The following is a 26,342-nucleotide window of genomic DNA, read 5'->3' as shown; positions in this document are numbered from 1 at the left end:
GTACAACAAAAATACCATTATCAGGATCAAATGACTCCATATCCCGCAACATCTGGCAATTAAAAGATTCTGCCATAGTTTCCGAAAAGTTAGTTTAACTCAAGTTTTCCAAAAGCCCAAAATATAAAATATTACACGTGATACAACGCTCAACCCCAGGCCTGACCCTTAGTTTAAGTAGCATAGTACATACATCTCTTCCATAATACATGTGACGAGCAATCCTGCCCTCACCGCCTGCCCCCATTCTAGATAGAGAACAATCAGGGAAGCCTGAGTTGAAGGCAGCAGGTAAGGCAGTGAGCGCTACCTGGGCCTTGCCCAGTCACTAATAACAAAACTCAACAATGGGAGTCCACAGTAAACTGAAAGTGCTCATGGCCTACCTTGAACAACAGGTTACGACTGTGACCCGGCAGAATGGTGATGTGAAAATACACATCCTGCAGGTCCAACGCTACCATCCAGTCTTCTTGGCCTAGGGCAGACAAGACCTGAGTTAAAGTAAGCATCTTGAACTTCTCCTTCTTGAGGAAGATATTGACGGTCCGAGGATCTAAAATGGGCCACACTTTGTTCTTCTTCAGTACCAGAAGGTAGCGGGAATAACAGCCACTGCCTACTTCTGAAACCAGGACCCTCTCTATAGCTGGCTTGGCCAGGAGAGTTGTAACTTCCTCTTGGAGCAATTTTAAATGATCCTACACCAGCCGTTCTTGTTTAGCGAAATAGGAAGAAGAAAAGAAAGTAAAGGCAGAGAATAGCTCTTCTTAATGACCTGCTAGACCCACTTGTCTGATGTTATGGACCTCCAGTGGGGGGAGGGGGCTGTGATGATGGATTTACTTGAGTGGCGTAGTTTTGCAGGGTCAGACTAGAAGTTGTTGGAGGCTGCGGCACCCGGGAGCAGGGTGGCTGATGACTTCTGGCCTCGATTCCTAGGACAGAATGAGCCGCAACTACGTCCCCACAAAACTTGGGAAGTATGCACAGGACAGTGGCTGGGATCGGACTGGCACAGTTGAAACTCCTTACCTTTGCCACAAAAGGGGCGAAAGCTAGACTGTCCACTAGGTATTGTGGAAAGGCCCAAGGATCTGGCGGTAGAACGAGAATCCTTGAACCGTTCCAGGGCCAAATCAGCCTTCTCACCAAACAGATGGGAACCATCAAAGGACATGTCCATTAAATTAGCTTGGACATCACCTGAGAAGTCAGATGTTCTAAGCCAGGCATGGCACCGAAAGGCCACTGTCTATGAAATCACTCTGCCCAGCGAAACAGTTGTGTCAAACCCACACCTGATGGTGAATTTTGCTGCATCTCTCCCATCCTTAGCCGCTAGGGAGAGCACAGTCCAGGCCTCCTCCGGGACTTGTGGCAACACTTCTCCATCTCCCAAAGGGAATGGGAGAAACGGCCCAATAAGCATGCGGTATTCTCCAACCGCAGTGCCAGGCTGGAGGAAGAAAACACCTTCTTCCCAAGTGATTCAACCTCTTGGATTCCCTATTCACTAAGAGAACACACCCTCGCAGGTAGAAGCCTGCATCACCAAGCTTTCAGGGTTGAGGTGTTGACTGAGGAACCTTGGGTCGCCTGGAGCCCTCCTTACTAACATGGCATAAGAAGTCCCCTCCTCCGTAGCCACTGTAGGAGGAGAAAGCATGCCAGTATCTGGAGATGTGTCTGGTCCTCTGGCCTCCCCAAGTTCCTCATACCAGTCCATCTGCTCTGCACCCTGGTGCTCCAGTCCATCTGCTCTGCACCCTGGTGCTCCACAAGGTCCATAGACCCATCCCAGTCTTCTCCCATGCCTAAAACATCAAGAAAATGCTCAGACGATAACATAGAACCCCAGGGCTCTACCACCACAGGAATCGGAGTCGAGTGATGCCAATCCGACACCGTGTCGTCGGGGATAAGGATAGGGCTTGTACCACTAGTGGGCACTGCCTGTTCCGAAGGCACCGACTTCGGGCCCAGCACCATGGAAGGCTGCACTGGCATGGCCCACGCCGTTCCGGATCTAAAATCGGATCCCGAGGCCCAAACGGCACTGTGGCCGGAGCGAATGACGTCAAATCCGATGGGCCCCCTCCCAACCCCGTGTGGCCCAAAGTCTCACCAGAGGGGTCCACCTGCTCAAATACACGGTGCATGGCCTCATAAAAACTCTTTAATTAGAGGGTGAGTTGCTCCAGCTCCCAGAAATGGGAGCGGTGCAGAGTCAACCCTGGTTCTGGCTCTGCAGAACCGTGCCTAGAACGTCGGTGACTCCTTACCTCGTTCATCGATGGACGACAGTCGAGGCGAAGATGAAGTCCGCTTAGACATCTTCTTTTTCTTATAACTCTTCCCCAAATGTCCAGAGGGCCTCGAGAGGGAGGTGTTGGGGCTCCAGGAGCAATCCAGTGACGTACTCTTCTTCGATTGGGATCTCTGCGGAGTCTCGCTGGATGGTGTTAACTGCCGGGCCGCAAAAGGCTTCATGGCCCACTCCTGCAAGGCCTTCGGACCATGGCCTGACAGTCCAAGCACGATTTTGAGCTGTGGTCGCGCTTGAGACACCAAAGGCAGACTATGGTGTCTATATTGGCGACCGCGATGTCATAACAAACACCCACAACGTCATGTGGAGCTAAATGGAGCCACCCGACAGCACGTGCAAGGGGTATTGCTAGAGCAAAAGTTAACAGATCCAGCCTGATGCCTGGGAAACTCTATGGGAAGGAATCTGCAGCAACATGTCTCTATCAGATCCACAATTTTCACTAACACGTTACTTACCTTCTATAACCCTGTTTCTGGTAGAGACTTACTGCAGATTCCTCATCTTCTATGTGAGTCCCCAGGCATCAGACTGGACCTGAAAACTTTTCAGCAGTAACTTTGTGCACCAGTAGGCTCCACACTGAAACAGATATGCTCAGGAAATGACGTGCAAAGTTAATATAGGCACCATTCCCACAAGTTGATATCAGTTGCTTTCAAGACTGTCTGCACCACCGGCTGCAGAGCCCCAACAGCAATTCAGCATACACCAGTGTATAGCTTCCTTGCCTTGGGATCATTTTAGTGAGCAAAGCTCAATTCACAGAAAAAAGGGATTAGGTGAGGGTTCTGCAGTCAGAAAGAGTGTTACCAAAGGTTAAGTACCTTCTGATTGACAATTCTAATCACAGATACCTCACCTTCTGGAAAGATACAAAAGCAATACTTACTTGGAGATGGGTCTGCGATTTGGCTCAAACCAAAAAGTCCTGAATAACCAAGCAGGCGAAATGCCACTCTAGTCAAACCTGGTTGTCAGTACGGTAGTGTTTTCTGAACTTGTGCATGGACACCCACATAACCGCCGGACAAATGTGCAGGCTAGGAACTCCAAGTGCACATGCAGGGATAGCAGCCTTAGCTCTGGTAGAATGAGCCCTTAACCATTCCGGGGACTGCTTCTTGGCCAATGTGTAACAGATTTTTATGCAGAGCAGACTCCAGCAATCGATGGTCCTTTTCTGTGCAACTTTTCTCTTCTTCACTTTTGCGTACCCCACAAAGAACTGATCACCCACTTGGTGTTCTCTGGTACGATCAAAATGGAAGTTCAGCACTTTTGTTGGGTTTGGGCGGTGGAGTCTCATCCTCAGAGGGGTGTGGCAAAACATAGATCAGCGGGATGATGATGGTTTGACCAGTGTGGCATTAATACTTTTGGAAGGATACACGAGTCCAGAAAATGTACATTGTCTGGGAAGAAGGTGGTACACGGTGGGTTGACACAGAGTTTGGAGCTCACAAATCAGTTGTGCCGATGTTATGGTAACCAGGAACACCGTCTAGAGGTTGAGAAGCTACAAAAGTGCCCATCAAATATGTGAGGACCAGGTTGAAACCCTACTGCAGCCTAATGAAGGTAAGAGGCAACAAATGCTAGTCTTTAAAAAATGCATCACAACAGGTGATTTAAATAAGGAGGGCTGTTCCGGTAACTGTAAAAAGGCTGAAAGAGCAAATTGGTACCCTTTAAATGTGCCTAAAGCAAGGTCTTTCCATGTGAGGGAGAGAACAACAGATCATCAAATAAATGGTGTACCGCACCAAACCAAAGATTTGTCTCAACGACAGGTGCATACCGTTTTTGTCAAGAGACACTTGGATCCCAAGATGGCATCAACAACCTCTAGAGAAAGGTCAAAGGTGTTGCCGCTTAATTTCCAAATATTAGACTAGACGGGCAGCCTGATCAGAGGACAGGTGTTCATACACAGGAGCTCTGGATACCATACTCTCCATGCCCAATCTGGGGCCACTAGGATGACGAGCCTAGGTATTTCTAAACCTCTTCAGATTTTGGAGCTGGAGAGGTATTTAATGGAAGGCATAAAGGAGTCCAAAGTCCCACCATAGGGGGAACACATCTCCTAGAGTAAAACACCTTAGTAACCCAAATGTGCAGAACAGCAGACATTGCACATTAGCGGGGGTGGCAAAGAGATAGAGCCAAGGTTCTCCTCATGAGTGGAATAGACCTTGAGCCACCTCGGAGTGTAAGTATCAATCGTGATCTGCTAGGCTAAGGCTGATTGTGGCCACCATGGTGTTAAAATATCTTGCTAGGTGTTTCACCTTGATGGTCTAGTCCATTCCAGAGGTGGAGTGCCTCCCCGCACAGCGTCCACAACCACATGCGCCCCCTTTTTGTTTGTGTAGTACCAATACGGCGTTGGTGGTGGTATGTGAGCACCTGCACCAGTCTTACCCTGATGGAGAGGCAGTCGCAGCTTGTGAAGACATTGCCAGCCCACATTCTCCAGACAGCTAATTTCACACTAATCAGTGACTTAAATATTCATTTTGAGGATTTAGCATGTCCTCAGGCCCCTAATTTTCAACAGGACCTGTCTGTGATCCATCTATCTCAGCTGGTTAGCTCTCCAACACATAATAAGGGGCATATTGTGGACCCATTCTTTACTAGCATATCCGACATGGCAGTAGAAATGCCTCTGTCAGTTGTCTGTACAGACCATTACCATATTCTGTTTTCTGTTCCAAAAGTAGGGGAGCCTACATCTAAAGTTTATCATTCCAAGACTACCCGGCAAAGCAGGCAGTTGGGAGCTGGTCTTCTGCAAGTCAGTCCCAAGCCTAATACAAGATAAAGAGGTTTCTAAATCCTACTTAAGATTTAAACATTGGATCAATAAGGCCGTAGATGAACTAATCCCATTAAAAACCAGTAAGAAAGCTCAATCACAGGATAAAATTCAATGGCTTTCACAGGAGCTAAGACAACTAAAAAAAAGAGTACAAAAAGTGTAAAAGAAAGCGGGGAGTCAATTACGACGACAGATGCAAACAGGTCTATAAATCATCCCAAAGAAAATGTCAGCATGCTATTCAAAGAGCACGGATGAATGACGCTGCATAGAGGATTAAGCAATCCTCAACCTCTTCAAAAGAAATTTACACTATTGCTACTTCCTTTCTAAAACCTAATATACCTGAAGCTGGACGTCATCCATCTGAGCAGACTGTGAATTACGTGCGAATCACTTTCTTGGTAAAGAGAGGAGCATTTATGATGGATTTGTAGGCCACAAAGACAAGATAGATGGAGGGTTCACAATCAATAACATTAAAGCTGAACTTTCCACATTTACTCAACTGGTTAAAGAGGAAGTGTAGGAGGCTGGCTTAGTATATGATGCACACTTATTGAAGTGAAGCATCTTGCACTAATCCAGATTAGCCTTAGGGAGATTTTAGTGGTCTTAGACAACCATAAAAAGATCTCTAAATTAGAGCTGTGGAGAGCAGCTTTTAGTCTAGAAGGAGTGTTAAGCAGCTTGCTGTACCAGAACTAATCATATAGTGTGGGTTAAACGTAAAAGTACCACCCAGTGTAGTTATAAAAATAGGTATATTTATTATACACACTCGCTAACACATTGGTATGTCACTTATATGGAGCTATCAACACAATACATCAATTGTAGGCAGGTAAGTAAGCACAAATACACAGTGGTCTCAAGGGGGAGACCAAACTATATACTAAAGAAGTGGAATGCGAACTGTGACTGAAGTCTGGAGGTGGACCAGAAGACTCAGAAGAGCTGGTGACATATGGAACCACCCAAGGTAAGTAACCAGGAACCCCATGAAGGCTGTTTACGGAGCGGAAACACAGCTGCGTGCTCAATGAAAGTAAATGGGAAAGTCGCTGTTGCAGTTTTCAAGTAGAAGGATCCTTTCCAGGTGACCAAGAAGATACCCTGTGGAAAACAGAAGGTTGGAGAGTCACCCCACCCGTGGATACCCCAGGAACTAGAATACCTATACTAGGGAAGCAAGGTGCATAGATGCAAAGTGACGTCGGAAACCGCCATAGACCTCAATGGAGGACTTTAGGAAAGATACCACCGGTGAAGAAGGTGAAAGAGTCCGGTGGAATCCAAGGGTGGATTCTTGGAGAGAAGAACCTGAAAGCAGAGGGGACAGAGTCTATACCACTCAGAGGTGACCAGGAGGCACGGAAGAGCAATGATCACCGATGACCGATGACCGAAGATGCAGGAGTGTTAACTGTGACCTTGTTGCTGCAGCTATGAGGACCAGGTGATGCTGTGGAAGACCAGGAGCCGTTCAGAAGCTGTCTTACATCGAATGTCAAGATCGAGGGGGTCGGTGTCCGGCAGAGCACCAACAAGCCTTGGCAGCAGCAACAGGCGCGGTAAAAAACCAAACAAAGGAGCAATGTTGGAACCAGCAAGGCCCAAGGGACTCACAAATTGAAGAAGAGTCAGAGCAGCCCCGAGCAAGCAGGGGAGCCCACTGAAGCCAAAGAAGACTCTCAAGAGGACCCACAGGCTGGAGGCATAGAAGATACAAAAGGACCTTGAGCAACTCACCAAAGATGCAGGCCCACGGTGCATAGGATGCAGTGAGGAAGAAGTTCTTGACAAGAAGAGATTCTGGAGCTTCTTGTAGCTCTCTGGAGTACAGAGCCAACAATCTTGACAACGGCAAGTCGATGCGGAGCACAGGGGTTCTGTTCCAGCGGTTCCGATGAGGGATACTGACCTCAAACTTGCTGAGAGGACAGATCAGTCTTCAAGGGAGTTGCCGAACCTCGTCCTGTGTTGCGGAGCCTTTCGTAGTCAGTAGGACGTCAGGAGCAGCAGACCGGTCAGCTTTGTTGTGGTGACTGCAGATGCAGGGGAGTGACTCCTTTACTTCAAGAGAGATTACTTTGGGTGTCTCTAATGCCCACAAGCTTGGAGAGGAACCTGGATGAAGCACAGGCACAGACGACGAAGACTTGCAGAACAGCGAGACCAGGAGAAGCAGGAGCCTTTCTTTGTGCAGACTCAGTTCCAGGTGAAGTCCAGCAAAGTCCAGGTGCCCAGACGGTCGAAGTTGAAGTGGTTTCGGATTTGAATCTTGCCCCACGACGAAAATGAAGAGCCACCCAGAGGAGGGGCTGGACAGAAGGGAGGATACTATCATGTCCTTTGTCCAGTTCCGCGCCAGAGCGAGTGCCAAGGATTTCCTGAACTGGCTTCAGAGTATGCAAGAAAGGCTGTGCCCTTCAAAGCAGTCTGGTGGCTCTGGCAAGTGGCCCCACCCCAGCCCAATACACTAAGTCCTGCCTGGGAAGTGGGCACACCTCCCTGTGAGAGGAAACCTATTGTTCTACCCTCCCCTGCTCAAGCTCAGCTCAGCAGCAGGAGGAGGAAGACAGAATCATGTCTGCGGTCAGCAGCAGCACTAACTTGCTGGCAGACTGTGGAAGGCTGTTGTAGGGAGTACTGGGAACTTCCCGGAGGAGACCCCAGTGCATGGAATCATACCTCCCACACCAGCAACGGCGTTGTGGTATGACTCCAACATGTTTGATACCAAACATACACAGGATAGCCACAGCCAACATATAGTTTGCCATCGCGTAGTGATGCATGGCCAATATATGTATCAAAATGGCTGACCGCACTTACAAAGCCTGGAGAATCAACTGTGGGATTTGTAGGGTGGCCCTGCTCATGCAGGGCACCCTCACATTTATCACCCAGCCTTCAGGATTGAAAGGCCTGCCTTAGGGGTGACTGATAGGTTTTAAGTGTAGGGACCTCAGATATGAGGACACTTATCTGTCGTAAGTGTTGCTAGCACCAACTCACACCGGCTGCAATGACAGGCCTGTAGTCACAGTTTGAGTGGTCTCTCATGGGTGGCATAATACATACTGCAGCCCATGGGAATACTGATATACTGAATTATCCCCTTTTATTTCTGAGAACAAGGATTCTATCGCACCATCACTGGTGGTTTTTAGGGATCTCACTACTGAGACGGCACTTAAATTACTTATTCAGTGCAAATCTGGTTCTCCTTTGGATACAGTCCCGCCCAAGGCGATGAGTAGCCTTGCTGCCCTTCTGATTGAGCCCCTCATTTCTATTTGGAATTCCTCTTTACATCTGGGCCAATTTCCAACGGCTTGGAAGGAGGCCATGCTAGTCCCCATCCTGAAGAAGGCTGATGCGGACCCGGCACAATTTTGTAATTACCGCCCTATTTCCCTCCTTCCTAAACCAGCAAAGGTTTTGGAAAAGGCAGTTCAATTGCAACTTGCAGACTATCTGGAGACTAATTCTTTACTACATGATTCCCAGTCGGGTTTCAGAACTGGTTTCAGTACTGAGACAGCGCTCCTGGAGGTCTCTGAGACCATTCGAGAATGGGTGGATGGGGGCGAGGAGGCCATGTTGGTCCTCCTCGACCTATCCGCCACATTCGATACGGTCTCCCATAAAATACTATTAGATCGCCTGCAGCAGATTGGATTGGGGGCTCCCGCCTTGTCATGGATCAGCTCCTTTCTTAATGGAAGAACGCAGAGCGTTCTTCTTAGTCCATTCCAATCCGAGAGTAAGCCCCTTGTTTGTGGAGTCCCGCAGGGCTCTGCGTTAAGTCCATTGTTCTTTAATGTCTATCTGGCCCCGCTGGCTAAGGTGGTTGAGTCGTGGGGGGTCAGAGTGATCTCGTATGCTGATGATACTCAGCTGATGTTCTCTTTTAGAGATCACTCTGACTCCAGTTTCACCAACTTTAGACACTGCCTTGGCGAAATCTGCTCTTGGATGACTGCTAATCATTTGAGACTCAATACCGATAAGACGCAGGTCTTGTTTTTTAATCAGAAAAGCCCAATACCTCCTAAAATGTGGTGGCCTTCGGTGCTCAATCCCCCTCCTATACCTGTCCAAACTGTTCGCAATCTGAGTTTTCAATTCGACGACGCCCTCTTGTGTAAAGCCCAAATAAACAAGGTTACTGCGGCCTGTTTTGGGAAATTGCGCATGATGAAAAAAATCTTTTCATTTCTGCCCATGGATGCCCGCAGAACAGTCACTCAGGCCCTAGTAACATCCCATCTAGATTATGGCAACAGTCTCTATGCTGGGGCCCCCTTGTATCAAATTGAGCGACTCCAGATCGTCCAGAATGCGGCAGCAAGGCTGATTGGCAATATCCCGTACCGTCAGTCGGTTGCAGCCTACCGCAAAAAGCTACATTGGCTCCCTATCTCTAGTCGCATCCAGTTCAAGATGTTGACTCTAGCCTTTCGGGCCCTGGGCGGGTCAGGACCGAGCTACTTACAAAAGAGACTTGTGCTCTTCCAATCTGTTAGATCTTTACGGTCTAATAACCTACGTCGTCTCATTGTACCTAGGTTCCACCGCTCCAGAATGGGAGGAAGAGGTTTCACAGTTATGACGGCTAAACTTTGGAACAATCTTCCTCTTGACCTGAGGTTTACTCCGTCTAAATCACTCTTCAGCAGCCGATTGAAGACCTGGTTATTCTCCTCTGTATAGGTGTTCTCCTTCTCTTTCAGCATGTGGTCTACAGCGCCGGGACACCCCTTCGGGGGTAGCCGTGCGCTTTGGGAGACCCCTGGTACACCTATGCCATGGGTACCTCAGTACCATATACTGGGGACATAACATGGGCACACCAGTAGCCAATTGGGAAGGTACCAAAGAACTTACACTGTCAAATTTGGGGAGAAAGCAGTGACTGGAGTCCTGATTAGCAGGATCCTAGTCAGACTAGTCAAAAACAGAATGACACCAGTAAAAAGTGGGGGTAACTATAAAAGCATATCCTATTTTCCTACAAGAAGTCATTACTGTGGCAAGCTCAGTTCAATCAGGCTCGCTGCTTAACCCTGCTCCAATAGATATCCTACTGAAAGGTGGAGATGTCATGCTTTCTGCTTTGATATATATATATAATCTATCCATGAACAAATGCAGTGTTCTGGAGGAATATAAACATGCTATCAAACGCCTTTTACTTAAGAACTGGACCTGGAGGTAGAAGAAATTTACAGACCTATATCGTTGCTCCCTGTAGTCAGCAAAATCTTAGAGAAGACAATAAACAGGCATATTTTTGAATACCTAAAAGCCAATGGCATCCTTCACCCCACTCAAACAGGATTCCGCTCAAGTTGTAGCACAGAAACAGTGCTTTTAAGTGCTATGGATCTCAAAATGGTCTTGGATCAGGGTCGGTCAGCAGCACTGATCATTCTTTTTTTTTTACAATTTTTATTAGAAACAAACTGCAGCAATAATGACATTACATAGACATCTTAGCAGGAGATACAAGCTTTCAGCATTACATTACGACCTGCAATCCATCAGGAACACATAGGATTACACTCTATGAACGGCTTAACAGTTACTATGAGGGTTGAAACTATGTCCCTGGGTCAGGGAACACCACTTGTTCTCATTGTTCTTAGTTGCCCTGAGTTTATGCCATCATATCCTCACCCTCCCCCGCCCCTCCAACACTGAGAGTCTCTCCCTCCTAAGTTTCACCGTGGGAGAAAGGCAAATTTCACCCCTGTATTTGTTCCAGCGTCCCCACTTTTGATCCCATTTTCGTGGACATCCTCTTCCTTTATACACTGTTTTCTCTGCAATCATGGCGTGGTCCATGTCTTTTGCCCAGTCCCGTAGACGTGGTATAGTGCCCACCCTCTACTTCTGGCCAATATTTTGTTTCGCTATTCTCCACCCAATGGTGGCCCACGATTCTTTAGCTTGTGTGAGGTCTGTTGCCTCGCAGATATTGAGGAGACAGTTTGGGAGAGGGCTGTATAGGTTTGTCACAAGTCCTTGTTAATTGTCGGGTGATGTCTATCCAGTATTGTTGTACGTGGGGGCATTACCACAGGATGTGCATGAATGTACCTATTTGACTACAATGTCGGAGGCAGAGGGCATCGGGTCTCCTACCTAACCTGAATAACAGTGTGGCATCAAAATATACCCGATGGAGAATCTTAAGCTGACTAGCCGAAGGGCACTGATCATTCTTGACCCTAGTGCCACATTTGATATGGTCTCCTATCCTATTCTACTCCAGAGTTTGGAAGATGTAGACATTACAGGAAGTGCCTTAAAATGGCTTGCCTCATTTCTGGAGAAGTGGAGCTTTCAGGTTAGTGAGGGGCCCTTCCTCTACAAGTCGTCAGTTGAAACATGTGGTACCACAGAGCTCCACCTTGAGCCCTACACTTTTTTAATCTGCATGTCCGCCCTCTATCTGACATTATCGGCTCATTTGGCTTTACAACAGTACCCTAGGCGGATAATACTCAGATTGTCTCTATTGGAAATGGCCCTTTTTGCAGGGTTTTCCCCAAACCTTTTGCTTCTTCCTCTTTTGTTCTACCTGACCTGTGGTTGTTGGCTATAGGACTCTGGGCACTTTACCACTGCTGATCAGTCCTAAAGTGCATATGCTCTCTGTGTAAATTGTTATTGTGATTGGTTATCCATGATTGGCATATTTGTCTTACCAGTAGGTCCCTAGTAAAGTGCACTGAGTGTGCCAGGGCTGGTAACTCAAATGCTACTAGTGGGCTTGCAGCACTGATTGTGCCACCCACATAAGTAGGACTGAAAATATGTCTCAGGCCAGCCACCTGTTCGCAGTGTTTTAACTGCCATGTTGACCTGCCCAGTGCACCCACTTGCCAGGCCTTACCCATCCCTTTTCTTACACCTAGGACACCCCTATGGTAGGCGCAAGGTACCCCCTGGGCAGGGTGCAGAGTATGTAAAAGGTAGGACCTGTACTAGTGTGGTTAACATGCCCTGATCGTGAAATTCTGCCAATTTCGTTTTTTTACTATTGAAAGGCTATCTTGCCCATAGTTAAAGTAATCAAGTGGAAAGGGACACTTGTATCTACAAACCCATTGGTTTACTTTGACAACCCTCATAGAAGCCAGAAGTTTTACGATGCGGTATATTTGTTTGTCCGCCCCTCTTCTAGCGACATGGCATAGTCATTGGGTGGTCAAATGTTAGGTATGCCTGCCTCACCCGAGGCACCTCTGGAGAGTGTAGAAGTGTCCAGAGATCAAAAAGATAGGTGCAGTGGCCAACTAGTGAGGGTATAGTTAAAAAACAGTATAAACACCAAAACAAATTTAATAAAGACGGTGAATACTGTGAACTAAAAGTCAATGGATATATTCGATAATCGTGTGACTAGATTATCATATACGTTGTTTTTTAAAAGTCGACATGTTTCAGCTCCTAAAGGGCCCAGAAGGGTCGGTGGAGCTTTCGTCAGGACGTACACACAAAATTGTACTTACACTACTCGTGCAGTATTCGAATGCTTAATAGGCAATCATGGAAATATTATCCTGTATTAAGGAAACAAAAACAACAACATCATGCTGTTCAATTGTAATTCTCAGTGTAATTTCACATGAAGTTTCGAGGCATACCAGACTGTTCCACACACAGTCTCCATCACACTGTATTCAATGACAAAGTGTAATTCTGAAAGTGCACAGTGGTTAGTGCAAATGAACTAACAAAATGGTGAAACACGGGTGTAGGGAAAGGGAGGGCTTTAGTCTCTGTCGAGGACAATAGAACGTCAGTTTTTTGTCAAAGAAATCTTAGTTGGAAGAAATACACGACGCCTGCGAAAAATAAATAAATAAAGAAGCCAAAATTGCGCTTCTCTTTTCATTTTCTCATAATTCCCAGGCAGTGTGGACTATCACAACCCATGTCATATGCGCAAACAAGCACAGTTAGCAATGGTAGAAAAATAAATAAATAAAGAAGCCAAAATTGCGCTTCTCTTTCTATTTTCTCATAATTCCCAGGCAGTGTGGACTATCACAACCCATGTCATATGTGCAACCAAGCACAGTTAGCAATGTATGTGTAACAACACTCTCAGGCACACAGGCTGCAGTAATGCGAGCGCTTAGATGTAAATACATAAATATCGAGCGTTTGCTAAGTGCCTGAAAGTGAGGCGAAAAACACCCCCTCAGCCACGCACAGGTCCCAATGTCTGTACAACAACAGGCACACACCTTTCAGTAATGCGAGCGCTTAGATATCAATATAGGGCGTTCTTTTAAGTACCTGAGTGTTAGGCGAAAATCACTCCCTCAGGGTGCTGGGAGCCGCAGTTTTTGGTCACCGCTGAAAAAAATGAATGCAGCTTAAAAATAGCGAGATACACCGCCTGGACGTGTAATGTCCTCGGGGGCCTCGCTCTTACCGACATGCGTTGTGCGCCGTGCTTGTGCTGGCTCTGCCCCTGGAAGCGCCGGGGTAGGCCAGGGCAGCGTGTTATGACAGGCGGAATGGAAACAGACGATGTCTGTTGCTTTAGGAAGACAGACTAGCGTCTAGAAAGGCGTCTAGGATGGTAACAGGGGACACATTTCAACCATAACATATGGGTTAACAAATATTGCAACTTTAAGGTTAACAAATTAAGAGGTCAAAACATTTTTTTAAGCATTTTAAGTGTAAACTGTCTTTTGATTTGTTGTCTATATTTTTTGCTCAAACCACATTAGGATAGTGTGCAAATGCGTTTTGGCTTACAGAATCAGGATATCAATAAAGATGAAAATATATATCCAAATATATTAAAAGTCGCCATGAATGTGCCGCATTATGCTTAATGCTTAATAACATGCCCAAAAAGATATGGTGTCATGCAATCATCATGTTATTCTATTTTTTCATTTTTTCAAGAGGATACCTTATTTTCTACAAAAAATGCAGAATAATTGGATTTAAATTGAGGTGTACTCTCAGGTGAGAATTCAGTAGAAATGATGCCACGGGATGTTATCGTTCATCCCTGTTACATGAGTCTTAAGACGGTTCACCCATCTTTGCTCCTTTTCGAACAAAATTTGTTCAGCGTTACTATCTTTGTTTTGGAGCATCTCGAGAATTGTCCATCTCAGTTCATCGCATGTATGGCCAGCTGTAACAAAGTGGGCGCATAACTTAGTGGTGTTCTTCTTAAGTCTCACGTTACTTCTATGCTCTCCCAGTCGCACTTTCACCTTTCTGCAGGTCATGCCCACATATTGTTTTTGACACGGACAGGTGATTAGGTAGATTACGTGACTAGAATTACAGTTCGTGTGTTGACGTTGGGTCCATAACAATTGATCAGTAAGTTGTACAGTTTTTGTTGGCCTTGTGAATTTACACACTCCACATGTCCCGCACGGGTAATGTCCCGTCACTGGGGCCATATGCAGATCCCGAATGGTAGGTGCTGGTCTTGATACGCGGGGACGCGTGTGGACGAGTACATCTCTGATGTTTTTTGTTCTCCTATTGGCGAATCTGGGCTTGGGCCAATTATAGGTACCAGAATTGACGATTGACCAGTTTTTCTTTATTAATTTCTGGACTTCATATGTCGCAGGACAGAAAGTCGTGACACAGGTCACTAGGTCTTTTACTGGTTCCTTCTCATATGTTTGCAACAGACAGTCGCGTGGTTGGTTGTTGGCCCTCTTTCTGCATTTGGAAATAACGCGAGTGGTATAGTCTCGATCTTGGAGTTTCTTACTCAGAATATGAGCCTGATGTTTATAGTCACTTGTTATGCTGCAGTTGCGTTTGTGCCGTAAAAACTGGCTATATGGAAGGTTATCCCTCAAAGGTTGGGGGTGGTAGCTTAGATATGACAGAAGACTGTTCTTAGCAGTGGGCTTCGTGAACGTCTTTGTCTCCAGTTTTTTATTTTGACAAAAGATCGTCAAATCCAGGAAATCGATACTTTTGTTGCTTGCAGTAAACGTGAAGTTTAACCAACGATCTTGCCCATTTAGCCAGTTGATGAATGTCTGGAGGTCATGTCTTAGGTCCCAAATTAGCAAAACATCGTCGATGTAACGTTTCCAGTACAGGATACTGGAAACGAAGGGATTCATATTATTCAGAACACAGTTCTTCTCGAACTGGCTAACATACAATCCCGCCACCGATGGGGCGAAGGCACTGCCCATCGAAGTCCCGTGGCATTGTAAAAATAGTTGTTGGTTGTATTCGAAATAGTTCTCTTTGAGAGCCATATGGCAACATTCCAGAATGAAATGCCGTGGAGTGTGGTAATTCCATTCCTCCTGGAAAAGTAAGTCTTCCAGCATTTGTAATGTTTCATCCTGGGGTAGACTGGTATATAAAGATTCGACCATAGGCCAGAATGGGGAAAGCTGTGTAACATGTTTACCTGCATATCCTCCCATAGGAGTTAGATTGAAAACTGGAGTCTGGTATCCCTGAACTCAGAATTTAATAACACCTCCTTTATGAAGGATGGGTTTTAAATTCTGTGTTTGAAAATAGCACTTTTAGAAAGTGGCTATTTTCTTGTTCAATCTTTCTGTGTGCCTCTACCTGTTCGTGAATTGACTGTCTGGTTTGTGAGTGACAGGGACTGGGGAAGCTCCAGGAGTCTGGGTGAGTCAGCACTAGGCTGAATAGAACGATCTGCATTTGGAGTGGTGGGAGGAGTAGCACCTGGGCCTGAACAGGGTGTGCCTGCCTTCCACAATGCTGGCTCGACCTCCTGTGGTGCGTCTGAAGACCCTGACCCACATTCACAAAGGAAGAAGTTGTGCACTGGCAGAGTGTACCCAGAACTGGTTTGGACTGGGTCCAGAACCCCTTACACAGAGAACAAATACTTTTGGGGTATAAATATGAGAGCTGAAACCCCTGAATTTTAGATCATCCTGGAATTCAAGAGGAACCTTTGCCGAGGAGAAGAGCGGGAGAAACTGAAGAGAGGGACTGCCCTTGCTGTGTGTTCTGGGGCTAACCTGCAGTTGCTATTCTGCCAAGGAAAGGAGAATGTCTTTGCTGTGTGCTGTGTCCCCTCCTTGAAGAAGATCTGCAAGGGCCCGAGGAGAGTTGGCCTCCTGTTTTGAAGTCCCAGGATCAAAAGGACTTCACCCCCAGCTCCCCTTGCACTCTGCTGTGTGAGTTCTGACCTGCCTAGAGTGCTTGATCCAGTTGGTGGGCCTCTGGAGGTTGTTGTTGCTGCTGTTCGGGAGCTGGAAGAAGAAGAAGCATGGAAAGAACGGCAAAACACGTTGCATCGCTCTTCTTGCGGCACGTTTCTCCAGCGCATCTCGACGGGACAAGATTTCCATTGCATCGTGCCGCTGCGAAGATTGTCACAGTGCCTGTCGCCGCGGCAAGAGCTGACGCATCGAGGGATCGCAGCTGAAGAGGACCAACGCCGCACAACGCCTCCACATCGACTGTTGTCGCATCCCAAAGATCTACGCATCGTACCTGTGCGAGACGATTGTCCAAAGCATCACCAGCGAACCAAACCCGGCAGGAAGACTCAATGCATCGCTCCCCCTACAGACCGGACTCGACGCAACCTGTTCACTGCGTGCAGCGGGACTGTCATATCGCCGTCTCAGGAGTGTCACATCTCTTTGTTTTTCGACGCTGCAACGGTTTGGCTTGGTAACTTTTGTCGCATCTCCAGGTACTTTGGTGCAAAGTCACGCATCCATAGAGTTCTATGGTATAAGTTCTTGAAACCTTTTTAAAGTCATATTTTAAACAGTATATGTTGGATTTTTGTCGTTTTGGTCTTGTGTAGTTTAGATAAAGACACTTTATTTTTCTAAACTGGTGTGGTGTCCATTTGTGGCGTTTTCACTGTTACTGTGAGTGCTGGTACAAATACTTTACACATTGCCTTTGAGATAAGCCTGTCTGCTCGTGCCAAGCTACCAAAGGGGTGAGCACGGGTTATCCAAAGTGTGTATCCCACTTACCCTGACTAGAAGAAAGGATCCCTATTTGGTCAAAGGTACCTACCTCTGCCAACTGGAGGCCCCCAGTTCTAACAGTCTCTATCTCTCAATATAGGTTCTTCCTCTTTGAGACTTAACAGTTGCCTAGAGAAGGTGTACAAATGGATGGCAGCCAGCTGCTTAAAAATAAACAGGATAAAACAGAGGTCATGGTAACTGGTAACAATTCCACGCTTTGGGACAAAATTACTCGCCCATTCCACCAAGCCTTCTTCCCTAGGAGAACATCCATTCCACAAAGAACCTAGGGAATACTCAGGACACGCAGCTCTCCATGTCATCAGTAGGCAGCTGCTTTGGATTTCTGAGAAAACTTAAGGAAGGCTCTGAAATGGCTCCATGTGGAGTTCCGAAGGACAGTGATTCAAAAACTGATTCTTTCCCGCCTTGAGTATGGCAACTTACATTACTTGTGTAGTACAATGTCTGTCATTAAAAATCTTCAAGTCATTCAGAAAGCTGCAGCTCAAATACTGTTGGGTCGTACTAAACAGTCAGCATGTGCAGTGCTCAAAACTCTTCACTGGCTGCCTGTAAGTTTCCGAATATAATTTAAGGTACTATGGATCACACAACGGGCAGAACACAAAGTGGACCCACATGTTCTCCATCAGTTGATCACCTTCCACTGAACCAACAGGGCTCTTAGGTCTAACAATCTTGGTCTTCTTGTTGTCCCCAGAGTCAAGAGAGCTAGAAGCGGAGGTCGCTCCATCACATATCTGGCACCAAAACTTTGGAATTCTTTGCCTATTAGTTTGAGAACGGAAAACAATGTTTTGAATTTCAGAAAGCAACTGAAAACATTTCTTCTTTCCCCTAAACATCTTTAATTATCCTCCAGCTAGAACTAATAGCGCTGGGAAGCATGTTTCTGGTACCCATGTGCTTTACACACCAGGTTAATAGAATAGAATGGAGAGCTAGGAGGCTTTTAAAGCCAAACGGTATAAAATGGTGATGTGGAGGCAGGTCTCATCCAGAGACCACTGATCTCCACCTCTCCCAGGTGGCCACAACAATCCAGACGCGAGGAATCGGTCACCGCTGTCAACTGAGGGTGGGTGAGGAAGAGGTCTGCCACTGACCAAACTGCTGTAGAACTACCACTGCAGGTCTTTGGCAGTCACCCGAGATCGGGACATGGTCATAGAGATCCCCTTGATGTTGGGCCTTCTGAGACTTCAGAACCCACTGCAGAGCTGGCATAGGTCACCAGGTGTGCTTGACCACCCGGATGCAAGAGGTCATCAGTCGCAGAAGCCTCAGTCAACCTCACTGAAATATAAGAAAGAGGTTGAAAGAGCTAGATCATGGCATGAATGTCCTGGGCTCTCCTTTTCGAAGGAAAGGTATGACACCAGACCATATCCAGAAAGGCTAAGATGAAAGGGAGAGTCAGAGGAGTCGGTGTAGGTTTGGCACGTCAATAGTGAACCCCAAGGACCAGAAGAGGTTTGCCGTAGTCTGCAGGTGGGCGCCGACTGCCCAGTGCGAGCCTGCCTTGAACCGCCAGTTGTTAAGTTAGGGGAAGACTGGAAGCCGTGACCTCTGAAGATGTGCTGCCACCAACAACATTTTTAGTGAATGCCCAAGGGGAAATGGTGACACCAAAGGGGAGCAGAGGGAACTGAAAATGCTCCTGCTGCACCATGAACCACAGAAAATAGGCGTACTACACCTCCAACACTACCATCCAGTTTTCATGGTCTTCGACAGCTAAGACCAGGGCCAGAGTGAACATCCTGAACTTGCCCTTGCTAAGGAAGGCATTGAGAAGGTGCAGGCCTAAATAGGATGGTGGCCTCTTTAGCACCAAGAAGTAGCTGGAGCACCAACCATGACCTATGTGCAATGCACATTCATAGATCTACAAGGACTACCCTATATGCCCATGGGACAACGGTACATAAGTATATAAATCTCAACAAAATGTTGCCTGGGAATCCTTTAAAAGGAAGGAGACCACATCCAGGAGTTAAAGGCCTCTTTCTTATTTAAACGTAATTCAATTCAACTTGACTGTGGGGTAAGAGACAGAGGGAAGTTCCAATAAATTCACAATCTTTTCATGTTATTTGTACACACACAAGTTTCGACCCTAAATTATTATTGGGGCATGAAAGCAAAACCCAAGTGTAGTCCGGTGGTCCAAAGTATTTACATGTATCCACACGGATGGCTACTCTAAATGTGAGAGGCCTATGTGATTGCCACTGCTTCAAATGCATAGTGAATATATACTGGAAACATCCTGGTTACCAAAACAGGGAGCAATCAGTGTCTTAATTAAAGTGCTTACTGTTGACTTGATAACAGTCCCATATGTGACCAGTGTCTTCAAAGGTTAAACCCCAAGACTCACAGCTCAATTATTCAAGAAGTCCACAATGCTGCCACGACGTTAGAAATAGTTTCTATCGCCTTGTTAATAATTGAGCCATTCAATATCACTAGAGGCAAGGAGAAAAGGGGGCCAAAAAAAAAGGTTGGTTGCCACCCTTACTTGTAAAGCAATCTACAGAACTGAAAATCTGCCCAAAAAACATGGGCATACTCACGAGAGGGAGAGCTCCGTGCTCCTCGCTTCTTCAGTTCCAGATACAATAGGAAGGTGCGGCTGAAACTACGGACTACACTTCAGGTTTTGATTGCATGTTTATTTGATTTTAATCTTGATGTTAATAAAGGGGATATTGGAGTGCGCTTGTTTTGCCTGAGCACTGATTCCCATAGTTGTTCTGCACAGTGGTGAAGTGCATGAACGGTGATAATAGTTTGTGAAATGTGTAATTTCTTACTTTTGATACAGTCATAGAATATATGAAGATAGATGGTTGATGCTATGCAACATATGTGAGGGTGGAGAGTAACTGCAGAGGTGGTGCTTACTTGTTGTTTCCCACGGAAACAGTCACAGTACTGGTACTTGGGGTTTTCCACTCTTTGTTTCTACGTGTGCAGTGGTGATAGTTGGATGACAAAATCCTGAGGAGACCCTAGTAATAATTTGGGGTCGAAACATCGACAAACCCTGAATTGGTTGACACCTACAAGTAACAAGAAGGGATTCGAAATTTATTGGAACTTCCTGGTCTCTCTGAGGTAATGAGGTTATACAACCTTTGGGGACTAAATAGTCTCTGTGTGAATTATTTTATGTAACTATGATCACTTTGTGATCATTGCATAGTCTGCTCTAGTCACATATTTCGCACCAGACTGTATATGTATGAATACATGTATAACAGAAATTCTTACTTCGTCCAGTAGTGTGTTTTCCATGCTAACGTTTTGCAGTAATGTTTCCTCAGAATTATGCTGTACTGAATTATGTTAAAATGAGATAGAGCCCATTAACTCATGGATAAGTTCTTCCTTTTAAATGAGCCCCACGTGACATTTGTTTCAGATTTAATATCTACATCCAATGCAGGCACCCTCTCGATAGCCCTTATGGCCAAAAGGGCTTTCACTTCCTGCCATAAGACTAACAGATGGTCCTCCGGCGATTCCAGGGGTGGTGGAAGGTGTGGCAGAGCAGCAAGAAATGGTAGGGAACATCACTTCTGTACAATTTGCAGGACCACCTGCCCGATAATATGGCTACCAGGCAGTTAAAAATCATTGGGCTGGTGCAGTCAGCACGGCAGGGCAGACAAACCCAGGGATTATGCTGTGGCACTACTTTCTTTGAAATGCTCCATAGCAGAGTCTGCCTCATCCCCAAAAAGATGAGTCATGTCAAAGGGCATATCTATAAGGGGACTGAGAATCAGAAGGGTGTGCAGATCCTAGATGGACATGAGGGAAAATGGAGGTCTTTCTTCGTGATGCCCTCACACACCCCAGAGGATGTCATGCTTCCTCATTGGGCCTTGCTCTTAGTAGGGCTGGCGCTGCAATGCCTGATGGGCTCCCATAAACGGGGCTCTTTGTCGGAGATCTTTTGATTGGTTTAGGTAGATCGAGCCTGATTAAAAGACAGTGTGTGGGCCCTTACGTGGATTTAATGTTCCTCACAGGCTGCCAAGGTGGAGTCGGTCAACATATTTTGTGCCTCTTTAGCCCCAAACAGGTCTAGTGGCACTTCGTCAGGAGCAGAAAAAACTAAAATGTGAGTGGTGCACTACCGTCTGGTTATGCAATTATTATGGCTAGTACCCAGAAACAGCAGGGTGTACCCTAGTAGGCTTCTACTGGGGTGAATAGTACACCCCTAGAACCTAGGGCTGACAGGGGAGGCAGAGCATGTCGTTGCTCTAAGGAAAGGGAAGCTGATGACTTGCTTTCATCCTACCCTTTGCTCCTGGCCCCGTGACCCCCTCCACTTTGGCAGCCCTTGAGGAACATTAAATCCACAAGAGGACCCACACACTGTCTTTTAATCAGGCTCGAGCTACCTAAACCAATAAATCAGACCAGAGTAGGACTGCTCCTAAACTGTTTTACCTCACCACCTGTGCACCCCTCCAGCCCTCACACCAAAGCTCGAGCTACCTAAACCAATAAACCAGACCAGAGTAGGAGTGCTCCTAACCTATTGTACCTCACCACCTGTGCACTACCCAGCCCTCACACCCGCACGCACCCAACGACTTCTTCAAAGATCTCCGACAAAGAGCCCCGTTTACAGGAGCCCGTCAGGCATTACAGCGCCGGCCCGACGAAGAACAAGGCCGAATGATGAAACATGACATCCTCCCAGGTGTGTGAGGGCATCACGAAGAAAGACCTCCCTTTCCCCTCACGTCCATCTAGGAACTGCATACCCCTCTGATTCTCAGTCCCCTTCGGGAGACTGTGTGCAGGACCTCATTTAAACTCAGCTTCTCAGTCCCTCATTTTTTGAAACATGTCTATAAGGGACCACTGTACACTCCTGAAGAAACCCGTAAATCTCAACCAGGAGTGGCAACGAATGCCGATGCTAGTACCAATGGCTTGCCCAGTGGAAGCTGTGGTCTCCAGGCAACAACGAAAAGTACATTTTACAGCATCACTCCTTGTATGGCTCAGGTCAGTATGGGGCTAAGCTCTTTCAGGATCCCTGGGAGAACCTGAGCTACAGAGTCCCAGAGAGCATGGGTATAGTGGCCTAAAAGGCAGCTGGCATTTACTGACCAGAGAGCCAAACTTGCGGTAGAAAATAGCCTCCTTCTAAAAGATCTGCAGCCTTTAACATTCTCTATCTGGAGAATTAGTCGGGAAGGCATTCGGATGTGTCCTGCTGGATGAAGCTTATACCACTAAGCTCTCAGGGGAAGAGTGCGGAGTTAGGAAAACAGTGTCGCCGACGGCAGGGCAATCACTCCACACAAACTGGCGATGCACTAGGGGAGTGCGCGGGGGAGGGGTGAAATAGAGCAAGGCGATAAGGCCCCTAAAAGAGTGTTGGTGACAGCCAAATTAAATGGCAACAAGGGCTCAGCATTGGTCTGCCTTGGTTGGGGATCTTCAGTTAGCACGTCAGTTTTGACCTCCAAGGTGGGGAGCTGGAGATCGAGAACCCTCCACATACCCATTGCGAAGGACGCACTTTCTTCAGTGGCAGGGCCTGGAGGGGAGACTAGGCCAATATTGGGAGAGTTGTTGAGACCATTGGCATCCTGGATATCTTCATTTCACTTTCCTTCATGATAGGGTTGTCCAAACTGGTCTCCTACACTCTCATTGTCAGAGCCTGTCCCAAATAGGGAATCCAGAGTACGATGCCTATCCTGCAGAACTGGGACATTGAGTGGCTCAGAAGGAGCAGGCAAAGGCTGAGGCTCATGAACACCAAGTGTGGCCTCGGTTGAGATTGGGGCAGCGTTGAGTTGGAGAGCACAATAGGTAGTGCCTGGTCCTCTGGCATTGATGTACTGGAGAGGAGCCAAAGGTGATGTTAGCAACAGTGCTATTAAGGGCCTGGTTGTGGGCTCAGAAGGTCCAACTGGTGCTGAGCGAGAACCCACCAGCAGTATCGCATAATGAGAATCTCTCAGCTCCAAGGAGTCTGAAGGTGTGCCAGAGGTAGTTGGAAGTGATCCAAAAAGTCAGAGCATAGCTTTGCAGAACTCTTGGACCTGCGTTGGTGCCACAGATGACCCTGAAACTCTGGTTGTGCTAGGATAAGTAGCGGCATTGGCTCTAACATCGACTGACTTTGGTAGCGACTTCACACCCTTGCGTCTTCTCACATGTACAAGAGTGGTGGGAAGGTGCAGATTCCCACTTGGATTTCTTATGCTTTTTTCTTCGACTTATCAGAGGATTTGGAGCATGACAACCATCAACTTCAGGACCAACTTCCAGATCGAGACAAACATTTGGACCTGGACCAGACCAGACAGAGCCTACCATTGTCTGCTGACAAAGAGTTTTGCGTCATGGTCGTGAATGGCCTTCGGATTTATCGACACACAGTCACAGCCTGCCTTAGGGTCATGATTTGGCCCCGGGGAATGCAGGACATCATTCTCAGAGTGGAACAGAGAACAGTGGCATGGCGCAACCTAACAGTGTGCAGAGGTACTGCTCAAAGGTTTCTAGATGTAGTCTGACACCTGTGGAAGTATTCAAAAGGTGAGGAAACTGCATTTAGAAGCATCTATCAGAAGCCCTTAGCTGACAGCTTGAAAGGGGCACCCATCAAAAAGATTAACGCAAGGTTCAGACGCCACTGGAAAACAAAAACTGAGTGGGTGGTGCAGCGGGGAAGGAGGAGGAAGGCCAACTGATCTGATGGCCCTTGCCTCTATACCGTCTAAGAAGCTGCTTCTGTGGAAGCTTTGAAGGTTGCTGATAGCAAAAGCTAAAAACTTTAGAAAATCCTTGAAAGTTGTCAAAACCAATGCCAGTCTTTTGCTTGGAACTGAAGGCCAAGTGTTCGGGTTGACGCTCTGCTCACCTAGAAACACTCCAGTGCGACATCTGCCTTGTCCCTAAAAAGATGTGCCCCATCAAAATGCATGCTGATATGGGCTGACTGGATATTAAAAAAGAAGCTAGTTGGCCTAAGCTAAGAGTGCCTCCGCTAGAGATGAGCCATGGCACTAGCCACAGACTTGTCTGAGTCAAGACTTGCTATGATTACTTGTCTAGAGGCATTCTACCAATCCTAAACTACCTCAGCAAAGTAGTATGCAAGATAGATAGGCAGCTACGGGATTAGCACATGTGCATTTTCCATAGGATGTGATTATATCTCCTCTAACAAGCAAGCTGTATTTAGGTATCAGTGCCACACTGTCAGATAAAAAGACCTTCTGAACCAGGTCGCCAATTTTTTTTTTTTTAACTCCATCTATTGGCGCCTATGAGAAGGACCCCAGATTTCACTTAATACATGAGGAGCCCTGCACATCCCCGTTTTTTGGAGATGGGTGGACTAGCCAGAAATATCAGATCCGCAGAGGTCAGGTTGTCACACGTGGCAATTCATTTATTTAGCAGTAGTATGGCTCCACCCTCATGTAGATGCGACTAGGTCAATTGGTGCCTCATTAAAGGACAGTAAGGGGTCAGAAAAGTCGGAAGTCGGTTATAGAACTTGTTGGACTTGGCCCTTTTTGCAGGGTCATCCCTGAAATTTGTACCTTCCTCCTGTACTTCTTCTGACCTGTTGTTGGCTGTTTTATGAGACTGGGCACTTTACCACTGCTGATCAGTGCTAACGTGCATATGCTCTCTCTATGGTAAATTGATGTATGGATTAGTGACTCCATGATTGGCTGATTTGGTTTACCTGTCAGACCCTAGTACAGCACACTACGTGCTGGTGGGCTGGCTTGCAGCACTGGTTGTGCCACCCACAGAAGCAGCCTGTAAAATGTGTCTCAGGTCTGCCATTGCAGAGCCTGTGTGCAGTCTGGTACTGCCATGCTGACTGGGCAAGTGCACCCACTTCCCAGTCCCTAAACCTTCCCTTTTCTGCATATTAGACACCCCTATGGTAGGCCCAAGGGCAAGGTGCATTGTAAGTAAAAAGTAGGGCAAGCCCTGATGTGCGTGGGATGTCCTGATCGTGAATTACAACCATTTTCGTTTTTCACTATTGCAAGGCTACCTGTTCCCCATAGGCCAGAATGGGCAGTTTGATTATAACATCTTATAATCTTAACTGACTCAGGGAACTAGGTAGGAATTCGAGTTTAGTATACCTGAACTCAGAATGATAAAATACATATTTTAGTGAAGTTGATTTTAACATTGCGTTTGAAAATACCACTTTTAGAAAGTAGGTATTTTCTTGTCTAACCATCCCAGCCTGTATCTGCTAGGTTGTGTATTCCTTCTCTGGAGTTTGAGTGACGGGGCTGGCGATTCCAGGACACAGGGTGACTCAGCACAGAGCTGAATAGAGAGATCTGCATGCAGATGGGAGGTAGGAGTTTCACCTGGAACCTGAATAGGGCTGTGCCTTCCCTCCACAATGCTAGCACCACCTCCTGTGGTGGGTCTGAATTCCCTAGCCTGCACTGTGAAAGGAATAAAGGAGTCTTGTCAAAAAAAGTGCTTCAGGACTGACCAGAACTGTTTTGAACTAGACAAAGGCCTCTCTGCCTTCAGAGAACAAAGAGAAACTGTGTATAAAAAGGGGGACCCAGACCCCAGAACTTTAGATCACTTTTGGGAAACAAGAACAAACCTTTGCTGAGGAGAGGAACCAGAGAGACTGAGGAAAGATTATCCCTAAGCGTGAGGGATTGGTCTGCAGTGGTTGCCTGACTGCCAAAGAGAGGAGAAAGGACTTGGTGCTACTTTCATTCAACTTGTGAAGTATCTCCAAGGGCTTGAGATAGAGCTTGCCTCCTGCTGAAGTCTCAAGGACAACAGATTTCACCCAACAGCTCCCCAAAAGTTCTTTGTAAGTGCCTGCAGAAATGTTGGGCTTTCTGAGGGACTGCTTGTCGTAAGGAGCTGGAAGCGCGACTCATGAAGAAGCGTATCGCCGATGCTGCCGCTTCACAACGCAAAAGCGCCTCGTATCGCCGGAGAAGAGGATCGACGTCGCATCAGACGCCGCATCACCGGGAAGCGTGTCGCAGGGCCTGTCGCGACTCAGAAATATCATTGAGTCACCGCACGTCCATCAGGCATGCACGCTTCATGTCGCATCAATGAGAAGACACAATTTTTGTTC

The sequence above is a fragment of the Lissotriton helveticus genome, chromosome 1_1 (assembly GCF_964261635.1).
Source record: "Lissotriton helveticus chromosome 1_1, aLisHel1.1, whole genome shotgun sequence".
Taxonomy (NCBI): domain Eukaryota; kingdom Metazoa; phylum Chordata; class Amphibia; order Caudata; family Salamandridae; genus Lissotriton; species Lissotriton helveticus.
Note: the sequence above shows the minus strand (reverse complement) of the source record.